Genomic DNA, 12,472 nt, shown 5'->3' on the forward strand with positions numbered 1-12,472 from the left:
GCTATCCTGGGCACAGCGATCACGAAATGATAGTTTTCGATTCTTGGAGAAGTGAGGAGGGGGGTCAGCAGAACTGCTACCTTCGACTTTCGGAGGGCAGACTTTGGCCTGTTTAGGAGCCTGGTTGACAGAGTCTCTAGGGAGGAAGTCCTGACGGGCAAAGGAGTCCAGGAAGGCTGGACATTCTTCAAGACGGTGTTGTGGTTTAACCCTAGTCAGCAGCTAAGCACCACACAGCCGCTCGCTCACCCTCCCCACACCCCCAAGTGGGATGGGGGAGAGAATTGGAAAAAAAAAGAAAAACTCGTGGGTTGAGATAAAGACAGTTTAATAGGACAGCAGAGGAAGAGAAAATAATAACAACAACAGTAATAATGATAAAAGAATATACAAAACAAGTGATGCACAATGCAATTGCTCACCACCTGCTGACTGATGCCCAGTCCCTCCCTGAGCAGCGATCACTGCCCCCCCGGCCAAGTGCCCCCAGTTTATATACTGAGCATGATATCATACAGTATGGAATAGCCAGCCCTTTGGCCAGTCTGGGTCAGCTGTCCTGCCTGTGCTCCCTCCCAGCTTCTTGTGCATCTGGCAGAGCATGGGAAGCTGAAAAGTCCTTGACTTAGTATAAGCACTACTTAGCAACAACTAAAACATCAGCGTGTTATCAACATTATTCTCATCCTAAATCCAAAGCACAGCACTATAGCAGCTACTGGGAAGAGAATAAACTCTACAACAGCCAAAACCAGGACAGAAGGAAATCTCACAGGCACAGGAGCAGGTCATTCCCATATGCCAAAAGACGAGCTGGCAGGGGAAAAGACTGGCCTGGCTAAACAGAGAGGTTTGGCTGGAACTTGGGAAAAAAGAGGAGAGTTTATGACCTTTGGAAGAAGGGGCAGGCAACTCAGGAGGACTACAAGGAGGTCATGAGGTTATGCAGGATGAAAATTAGAAGGGCCAAAGCCCAACTGGAACTTAATCTGGCTACTGCCATAAACGACAACAAAAAATGTTTCTATAAATACATTAGCAACAAAAGGCAGGCGAAGGAGAATCTCCATCCTTTATTGGATGCCAAGGGAAACATAGTGACAAAGAATGAGGAAAAGCCTGAGGTACTTAATGCCTTCTTTGCCTCAGTCTTTAATAGTCAGACCAGTTGTTCTCGGGGTACCCAGCCCCCTGAGCTGGAAGACAGGGACAGGGAGCAGAATGAAACCCCCATAATCTAAGGGGAAGTGGTTAGTGACCTGCTACACCACTTAGACGTGCACAAGTCAATGGGGCCAGATGGGATCTACCCAAGGATACTGAGGGAACTGGCAGAAGTGCTCACCAAGCCACTTTCCATCATTTATGAGCAGTCCTGGTTAACCGGGGAGGTCCCAGTTGACTGGAAGTTAGCTAATGTGACACCCCTCTACAAGAAGGGTCAGAAGGAGGATCTGGGGAACTACAGGCCTGTCAGCCTGACCCCGGTGCCGGGAAAGGTCATGGAGCAGATCATCCTGAGTGCCATTATGCAGCACGTGCAGGACAATCATGGGATCAGGCTCAGCCAGCATGGGTTTATGATAGGGAGGTCCTGCTTGACTAACCTGGTCTCCTTCCATAACAAGGTGACCTGCTTAGTGGATGAGGGGAAGGCTGTGGATGTTGTCTACTTGGACTTTAGTAAAGCCTTTGACACCATTTCCGACAGCATTCTCCTGGAGAAGCTGGCTGTTCATGGCTTGGATGGGCATATTCTTTGCTGGGTAAAAAACTGGCTGGATGGCCAGGCCCAAAGAGTGGTGGTGAATGGAATTAAATCCAGTTGGCAGCTGGTCACAAGGGGTGAGATTCGGATTGGACCTAGCTGCACCTAAGCTCCATCAGGAACTTAGAAAGCAAGGGGGTCTACTCTGAACCTTGTGACTCAATAGGAGGGTCTTCCTGAACCTTTTGCATCCACAGTCTCTCTGTGAATCATTCTAAATTGAGTGTAACTCAATTTTCCTTTGTATGATTCTTCCATGCAGTAATTAATAGGGGGAACTTTGCCATTGAACTTTGTTAAGTTGCATTTTACAACATCATATTAAAACCACTTTTGCTAATACCTTAGTTGGTGATTCCTTAAGCATTCTAAATCACCCCTTCGTGACACAGATAACACCAACTTGGCTGGCAGTGCTAATCTGCTGGAGGGTAGGAAGGCTCTACAGAGGGATCTGGACAACCTGGATTGATGGGCCGAGGATGATTGTATGAGGTTCAACAGGACTAAGTGCCTTGGAAAGTGTAAGACCTGGGCATGACCTATATGGCATGGAATAAGGGGTGGATACTGTCCTGGTTTCAGCTGGGATAGAGTTAATTTTCTTCCTAGTAGCTGGTATAGTGCTGTGTTTTGGATGTGGGAAGAGAATAATGTTGATGATAACACACTGATGTTTCAGTTGTTGCTAAGTAGTGCTTACACTAGTCAAGGACTTTTCAGATTCCCATGCTTCGCCAGGTGCACAAGAAGCTGGGAGGGACCATAGCCAGGACAGCTGACCCAGACTGGCCAAAGTGGTATTCCATACCGTATGATGTCATGCTCAGTATATAAAATGGGAGGAGTTGGCCAGGGCACAGTGATCACTGCTTGGGGACGAGCTGGGCATTGGTCGGTGGGTGGTGAGCAATGGTATAGTTATCGCTTGCTTTGTATATTATTATTGTATTATATTACTACTACTACTACTACTACTACTACTACTACTACTACTATTCTATTTTATTTTACTTCAATTATTAAACTGCTCCTACCTCAACCCACGAGTTTTCTCACTTCCAACCTTCCAATTCTCTCCCCCATCCCACCGGGGCGGGAGGTGGGGTGGGTGGGAGAGGTGGGCAGTGGGTGAGCAGCTGTGTGGTACATAGTTGCTGGCTTGAAAGGGTTAAAGCCAAGATAGACAAAGCCACTACATCAAAATGCCTCCTGAAAGCCTAGGGACAAGGAGTATATTTAAATATCTTAGTCACTTAACTAAACAAAAGAAAGGCCTTTGTGATTTAGGGAGTAGTTAGAATGGTTGTAAGATAAGGGAGCTCCAGGATAATCCCATCTCAGACAACTCAGCCTTGGGAGAACAAACGCATGGAAGATAAGAAAGTTGCAAGGGGATGACAACAATAGCCTTGAAGGACACGGTCCCAGAACTGAAGCAAAGGTCAGTCAGCGAACACAGTGAAGACTACGAGCCTTCATCTGAAGACCCCAAAGACCACCCAAAGACCACCACGGAAGACGACTGCGCATGCGGATCGGACATTTGCATATGTTAATAAGTTCCAGGAAATCTCATGTTTATGTAAATGAATTCTCGGAAATCCTGTGAATATGTAGGACTTTATAGTATATAATCTCTGAAAGTCTACCAAATCGGTGGAGCACTTATGGTGGAGAATCCCCAGTGCTGCCCAGCTCTGCAATAAAGAATACCTGCTTAATAGTAACTTCGTTGCTGTTGAGTTTCATTTCAGGGACTCTCTGAATACTCCGTTTCCCCCTCGGGGAGACTCGAACTGTGAGGAGAAGCATCCGTGAATTTTTGTATCAGGCTGGGGTTAAACCACGACAGATTTCTATAAAGAAATCCTTGGATGAAATTCAGATACAGTCTATTGATAGAGAAATAGTAATTCATGCCAAAGCTGCAAAAAGTTTGTGTTGGTTTTTTTTTTTTTATTTGACTTTCTAAGCCCCCTAACTTTTACAACTCAGGACTTCTTTTATGTCTTTACAGATGACCCCAATTGGGATTTGCAAAGATGTATGAGAATTTCAAAGTCAAAATTAAAAATTTCTTTTCAGAGCTGGCGCAGCCCAAATATACAGAAGTCCATAAGCTTGTCTGTACTCCTTGTAGTTTTCTTATATAATTCTGGGTAAAGAATCCAGTGCAGCAGATTTATGATTCTCTAAGCCTCAGAACAGGCTTTAGTCTTACACTTAAGGAGTCAGAATGATGCTCCTACAAGTTACTACAGTAGTTCCTTTTAATTGTATCAGACGCTGCTGAAAAGAGAAACACAAAACAGGTTGGAGTGGTGCAAGGTAATCAGAAGCTTGCAAATACAGGCTTTTTGAAGAGATTCACTGTTATTGCCTCAACTACTTTAAAAATAAACAAGTGTACAAAGAATTAACAATGTAAAATCCTACATTAAAGCGAGATTGACTCATTTAGAAGCAGTAATACAGCAGGAAAGAAGCCTGCAGCCAAAAAAAGGGCTGCACAGTGGGAGGCTTATCCCAGCAAACAGCAATTCACACCTGTTAATTACTCTGAATAGGCTTGCACACAATGCTAGGCATGGCATTTATCCATTGTTTAGAAGCAATAGTAATGTAATCTCTTACGTTATTGTTATAAGTGAAATGAAAGCTTAACACGAATCATTTCCTTGCAAATCATCAATTAACTCATCATAGCATTTGCCAGAGGACCCATAAAGTTCCAGTGTATCCTAAAGCTATGTAAATAATGACTATTTCAGCTTTGCTGACAATTATGGTAAAGTTGTTGATAGTTGGATTACACAAACTCAGTATTTCAGGGAAATTTCTATTTAAAGCATCATTTGTTATTTGAAATCTAAAATACATGTTTGTATCAAGAATAAAAACCATAAAAACATCTCACAGGAGTTTCACTTACAATCCCAACACTTTCTAATTAGAAAGCATGTCAATCAAATTTGAAGATTTTAAAACAATATTGAAGTAATTTGAACACCAGTCAAAATCTAACCCTTTAACTTGACACACTTGAAAGACTTAAGACTTTTATAATTTCATTCTGCTTTTTCACATTAATGCTTGGATGAACACAAACTGAAGGCATGAAATATTTTGATATTTCTTTCTTTATTAGAATTATTTGACTAAAAATACTTTTCCTACCTGTACCCACCTGTGTACCTAAAACATTTATTTGAGCAGCATTAGAAGTCCTGTCCCTAATATTAAACTCTAGAACACTCACTCTGCTAGCAACTTCCAAGGGAGATTTCAGTACTGAAGGATTATAAAATATTGTCCCACTGCTATTTGTGTACTCAAAGAGTTCAGCCTTAATATACACCCAGGCATTTTGCACATTAAAAATAGTAGTCTATATAATCATATTGAGAAACTCATTAGGACAAAATAGAAGTCATAAAAGAGAAAACACTCTCATAGGGCTTTGATAAAAATTTGGTATTTATACAGATCCTGAATATGAACAGGACTGTTCTGACTTTTTAATAGCTAAAAGACAGTAAAAAACCAAACCAAACAACAACAAAACAGCAAAGTCCAGGAATTTCGGAGGGGGTGGGTAGGAAGAGAGTAGAGACATATCATCTGTCATCTAAAAGCATTAAAATTTTAAGATAATATAGTTTAAGCTCGTCTTTTCTGTTTCCACAGGAAGCAGAGATCGATGTCTCTGGAGGCTTATTTATGCTATCTGTATTTTCCTCCCCATCTATATTGGTATTAATTTGCCTTTAAAAACATTTCCCCACTGATTTTAGAGAGTCTCAATGACCCATTTAGACAAGGTCTTTAACTTTTAGACTGGTTGTGCCTGGGGAACAGAAATCCTTCCTGAAATGTTTGTAGTTATTAATCTGTTTCAGATGTACACATGAAAATCAAGGGATCCTAGGCCATATACTCACAAATATACCCACCATTGGTTTGTTTTTGCCCTTCTCTTGGACAGGTAGTGCTAAGGGGTAAGCCTGGTAGTCAGAGTTCACAGTCAATATGATTTCTTTTGCTGAATTATTATTCCTTTTCAGTTGTGTAACTAACAATGAAAAGGCCATTACTTGTTACTGATCACAGAATGGTTGAGGTTGGAAGGGACCTTTTGTGTTCACTTTCTCCAGCCCCATGCTCAAGCAGGGTCAGCTACAGGAGGTTGCAAAACACTGTGTTCAGTCGAGTTTTGAATATCTCCAGGGACTGAGACTCCAGAACCTCCTTGGACAACCTTTTCCAGTGCTCAACCACCCTTACAGTAAAAATGTTTTTCTTGCATTCAGATGTATTTTCCTGTGTTTTTATTTGTGCTAATGATGATTTTCAGCAACAGGTTGTAGTTCAACTCATGATCAAGTTTGTTCAAGGAAAAATTATATTCAGAAAACTGTAAGTGATCTTTATTCCAAGCGGTTTTCTGCAATGATGATGAACTGGGCTTGTTCTTAACTGTATTTATAAAATGTTCAACTGTACTAATTGAAATTCCCAATGCTAATGACTTCTCATAGTGCAACCTACAAGTATTAAGTAGATTTTTCTGTACTAATATCTTATTGATAAACCAATGTATAAATAGATAAATTCTCCATACACATTTAAACAGGCCAGTGGTATGGCTAATGGTGTTTTTTGCCTGTTGCAGTTATATTTAATAAGAAGGTAAAATCTCTAGGTATGTTGATACACATGTAGTCTGCATCAGATCACTTATGGGTCCAAGTAGAACCAGTATTTCATTTCCGACATAGAGGTTGTCAGTGATTTAAAACTTTTTTCCAAACTTTTGATTCTGGTTCTATATTTCAAGCAGGTTTCGGTCCCCCTGCAGAGGAAAAAAAGAGAGGTTTGTTCGTGTGCCTTCTCCTTTGCCCGTTTTTCATCCACTCTTATTTTCACAAAAGTATACCACCAGACACACTCATTATGGGGACATGAAGGGCTACAAATCACAGTAAGCATACATCTGTCTCCAAATTTAAGGGATTTGTTGCTTCATTTGATTTTTGAGAGACCTTATCAAGATCCTTCTTAAGGTACTGTAAGATTTGAGCTATCATACAGTCCGCTAACATAAGGGCGTATAATTTGAAGGAAACCTTTTGTTTTCAGGAAAGGAAGGAAACCTTTTGTTTTCAGGAAACCTTTTGTTTTCTTCCACTCACCACAGCTGATGAAACAGTAAGGATTCAATTTTCATTAGAAGTTTCCAAAATTAGTTTCAGGCAAAGTTGGACAATTGAACACTCTAGTTTGTTCTGCACTACCCAGTCAAGATGACCTCTGCTATTCCTAACAAAAAGGCAAAGGAAGTTTGAGAACGTGGTTCAAAGATACAGTGACTCCAAATTTAGGGGTACTAACCCCAGAATAAGAATGTTCCCATCACCAGTGCAGAACTTGTGAATGTTTTCTTTGCTAATTCAGATTTGTTAAAAAAACAGCATCTTTTGTGTTACATGTAAACATAAAGTTAATTTGAAAGCATAAAGTCAGTAGGAAATCCTTATTATGTGCCTTGGTTATTTAAACATAAATGCAGTCATATCTCTCCATCTGATATGGATCCTGCTGGGCAATACACCATGTAGAAAACTAGTATTAATAACTGTGGAAACATAGCCTGAAAGGATGCACATAAGAAAGAACTTGCTGAACATATAAGATGCTTTGCCTTAACTATCTTCTGTCTAATTTTGAAGAAGACTATTGGAAAAATTTGTAATGCAACAAAATAAGGAAAGAATAATAATACAAAAAACCTGATCAGAACAAGGGTACAGTAACATAATTGTTAGAATCTGTTTGTTAAATCATTCTGAGTTCAAATTTGATCTACCTAGCCTCACCAATATTGCTGGGGTTTCTTTCAGTCATCCCTTGGTCTTCCACTTCAATCTCTTCTGCTAAGGTGCCCAGGACAAAGGCCCAATAGCTTTCAGGGTTTGGTTTCATATACTGCCTGAGAAAGCATCATGCTATTTTAAAAAGCTGTGCTTGGTGAAGAACCCTTGGATGGATGAATTTTCAAACAATGCACAGCGCTCAGTATCACTTGCATGTCAATAACGAGAATGCCCTTGCAGCTTTTTCACAGTCAGTTCTGGTGTCTTTGTGCTTGGGGCATGGCTGCACTTTTGTGAGAGCACCCAGATCTTTATGCCAAAGAGTGCTGCATGAAAAAGCACAAAATCTGCCTATATATTGATACAAAAATTCACGGATGCTTCTCCTCACAGTCTGAATCCCCCCAAGGGAGAAACGGAGTATTCAGAGAGTCCCTGAAATGAAACTCAACAGCAACGAAGTTACTATTAAGCAGGTATTCTTTATTGCAGAGCTGGGCAGCACTGGGGATTCTCCACCATAAGTGCTCCACCGATTTGGTAGACTTTCAGAGATTATATACTATAAAGTCCTACATATTCACAGGATTTCCGAGAATTCATTTACATAAACATGAGATTTCCTGGAACTTATTAACATATGCAAATGTCCGATCCGCATGCGCAGTCGTCTTCCGTGGTGGTCTTTGGGTGGTCTTTGGGGTCTTCAGATGAAGGCTCGTAGTCTTCACTGTGTTCGCTGACTGACCTTTGCTTCAGTTCTGGGACCGTGTCCTTCAAGGCTATTGTTGTCATCCCCTTGCAACTTTCTTATCTTCCATGCGTTTGTTCTCCCAAGGCTGAGTTGTCTGAGATGGGATTATCCTGGAGCTCCCTTATCTTACAACCATTCTAACTACTCCCTAAATCACAAAGGCCTTTCTTTTGTTTAGTTAAGTGACTAAGATATTTAAATATACTCCTTGTCCCTAGGCTTTCAGGAGGCATTTTGATGTAGTGGCTTTGTCTATCTTGGCTTTAACCCTTTCAATATCACCAAAGAAACCTAAGAGACTCTTTGGTTTCCTGAGGTTAAACCAGTTTAAATTTGTTTTCAGTATTTTGCAGATTATCACTTGTTCATCTCAATAGGGTGCAGATAGATCTGGATGGCCATCTGTCCCTTGTTTCATCTGCCAGCAATCAGCCACTTGGCAGGGTTAAAGCAAAGAACATCTCCATTTTATTTAAAGACATACTGGACATTTTGCCATCAGATTCCTGCCAGCAGTTCTATATTTAGGAAGCATCTGAGTGGAAGGAAGATGCAAAACTGAAAGTGGGTGGAGTGCTTCAGACTCAACTACTTTAAGAATAAGTCGAAATAAACATTGAAGCCTTTCAAGGATTTTAAAAGGTTCATAAATTTATTTACAATGTATTTTTGTCCTTGCATTTTACAAGTCAAGCCAAATGTATAATTAGATTATTATTAAGTGAGTGGGTTCTCCCACCTCATCCTCAAAATAGATTGAACTGGAGTGATGTATATCTTCAGAAATATTCATCTTCTGACTCTGCAAACCTCCTTTCCAGAATGAAGTGAGGCTAAGTCTGAACTAGATCAAACACTAACCAAACAGTACAATTGATATTCAATTCTGAGCTTTGCTTCCAAACCTGCAAAAGAAAAAAACAGCCAACCTCTTCCACCACAAAAAAAAAATCCTCAAAATACTGCTGAATATTGCTGAAACTTCAGGTAACTACTTGACCATCAAGACATAATCCCAGAGAGCAATGTTTCCCTGTATCTCTTGTCAGAATTTCTCTTAGAGAGAAATGTATTCCTTATTGTCCCTCTAGGTTTCAAAACTACAAACAAATATAGATAACTATGCATTAATGAAAGATACAAAACTTTGTAATAGTTGGCAATAAACACAAAGCAAACACATTGGAGACTCACCATCCAGTAAGGTTTTAAGGGACCACTGTGTAGGGTTTAGGCATTTAAGTCACCCTTGTCTTGAGTAAAATTCAACAGAATTTTCCATGGCTTATCTAAAGCATTTCTTAGAGAAATGCTGCCTGTGACATTTAAAAAATGGCCCATTCAAGAGTTCCTCTTTCCACAATAGTCTAACTATTTCAATACATTTTCCAGAAAGTTCCAATCTAGTTTAAAATTCTTTCCCCAGGCACATGTGGCAGCTGATAAGCATAACACACTGTGTTATATTACTGCAAACAATATTTCTCTTTAAAAGAAAATCACACATATAACTTCTTGTAGCTTAAATTTCCTTACCATTCCTGGACATATCTGAGAATTTTGTTAAAGTTCTTATGAACTTCTCTTTGCTCCTGGAAGTTGCTACTTTCTCAATCTGATCAAGTTTGCAGAAAAAAACCCCATCCTTTTTTTTCTTTCTAGTCTTAAAGGGATTGGGTAAATTATCCCTGCTTTTTTAAAGTTACAACAACCTATGTTAGAGACTTTCCCAGGCATGATTATGTGATCAAAGGCGTGATTATGTGATCAAAGTTACCAAGGAAATGAACCACTGCTCAGTCACTAGAAGTACTAACCAATGAAACCAAAATTCCTGTTCATCATTTCAGCTCCTTAACTCATGTACTATCCTTCAACTTTTAATTTGTGAACACAGACACGTACCAGCCACCAGTGGTAAAGATCCATTTATCCCATACATTGTCTTACTTACTAATGAAAATAAAAATCCCTAAATGAAAAAAATATAATTAATTTTATTTTCGAATAACCTAAATACTAAAACCGTTCAACAGATGACACTTATAATTAACAGCATCAGAATGATACATGCTGGTTGATGGCCCAGAGAACATAAATTGCAGATTTATGCAAGGCTGATAAACAGTAAGTTTAAAGCCAGTTTTGATAAAATGGTGCATCATTACTGTATATTTGCTGACTATAATCCTATGAGAAGACTTAGAAAATTGATGACAAAATCTGGAATCTTCAGCCAATTTTAAACTCGTGGAAGATGAAATTAGCATTCGAAGGATGTTAATTTCAGATTCTTTTGAGTAATGACTTGTGGTTTAACCCCAGCTGGCAACTAAGCACCACACAGCTGCTTATTCACCCTCCCTCTCTGGTGCGATGGGGGAGAGAATCTGAAGAGCAAAAGTAAGAAAACTCATGGGTTGAGATAAGAACAGTTTAATAATTGAAATAAAATAATAATAATAAACTGTAATGAAAAGGAAAACAACAAGAGAGAGAGGAACAAAACCCAGCCAGTCCCCAACAGCGATCACTGCCCCCCCAGCCAAGTGCCCCCAGTTTATATACTGAGCATGACATCATACGGTATGGAATAGCCCTTTGGCCAGTCTGGGTCAGCTGTCCTGCCTGTGCTCCCTCCCAGCTTCTTGTGCATCTGGCAGAGCATGGGAAGCTGAAAAGTCCTTGACTTAGTATAAGCACTGCTTAGCAACAACTAAAACATCAGTGTGTTATCAACATTATTCTCATCCTAAATCCAAAACACAGCATTATACCAACTACTAGGAAGAAAATTAACTCTACCCCAGTCGAAACCAGGACATGGTTGGAGACATGTGGGAAACAAAACAAGAGATTTTACTCACCTCTGTAGATAGTTAACAAGACATGGCCCCGGGAGAAGGAACAGGAGGGCACCATAGAACAGCCAGACTGGAAAATACCGAGATAAGTGCAAAGGGAAGAAAATCACTGATAAGACCAAGGAGAATCACTTGAACTACGAGTGAACTATCCTAATTAACACAGTAAAAAAACCGGCCCTCAGGTAAGGAAAGCCCCCTACCAACAAAGCCCCTTCCTCACGGAACATGCACAGTAAAACGGGAGGACGCTGTGACTTTAAGTGGAGACGAGGCACCACAAGAACCAATGGGAACGAGAGTGACTAAGTGTAACTGTAAAAGTTCTGGTAACTGTTGCTTGGAATGTATAAATGTTAACTGTGTGTTAGCCAAGGTGTGCTAATTTTGTGGAGTTACCACCTAGCACCCATCTCTGCGCAGACATGAAATAAATAATATCTCGACTCCATGTGTTAATCGGCTCTTTGCACACTGGGTGAAGAGCCCTGCTTTGGGACAACATGACTGTATCAATTAAAACATCACCACTAATAATGGTGTAATCTCATCACAAAAAGCAACCATTTTTTAGATATGAAAACTAAATGCTGAACCTTAAATTAAGAGACAGCATTAGAAACTTAGTTTCATGTGACCCGTAGTTTTAGCTAAGTTAAAAGATCTCTTTTTCTAGCTTTCTTTTTTGCATCATTATAAATTAGCTGGACAACCTGTAAACAGTAAATTATAAGCTGTGCTTTGCTACCAGCATAAAATGGGCTTTATTATAACTAAAGTCCATTTAAAATACGGTGGTACAGACATTCTGATTTCCAAAACACCTTCAACAGTAAATAAAAGCAATAAACTTTATATAGTGAAATCTAATAAAACAATGCAACTAGCCTATAGCTCTTAAGATTCGCCATCACTAGCTAAACCTCCTTGTACCAAAGAGCTTTGGTTTGTGCATTGCAAGCATCAAGAATAAGTTTTAACAAAGGTGTTAAAAGTACAGACATGATGTAAATAGGTTCAGCAGCTGTCATGAAGAGTTTAAATTATATTGTTTTATATGTCACTGAAACAAATAATATGTTACAGACTTCATTTATTGAATTTTTTGGACAGGAAAAAATCACAGCAGAGTTGAATGGATTTTGCACAAGGATTCTTAGAGTCAGTCAACAGAAGAGAACGGAACATTAAAAGCTTTGAAATAAGACAG

This window comes from Platalea leucorodia, assembly GCF_965183815.1.
Source record: "Platalea leucorodia genome assembly, chromosome: 7".
Lineage (NCBI taxonomy): Eukaryota > Metazoa > Chordata > Aves > Pelecaniformes > Threskiornithidae > Platalea > Platalea leucorodia.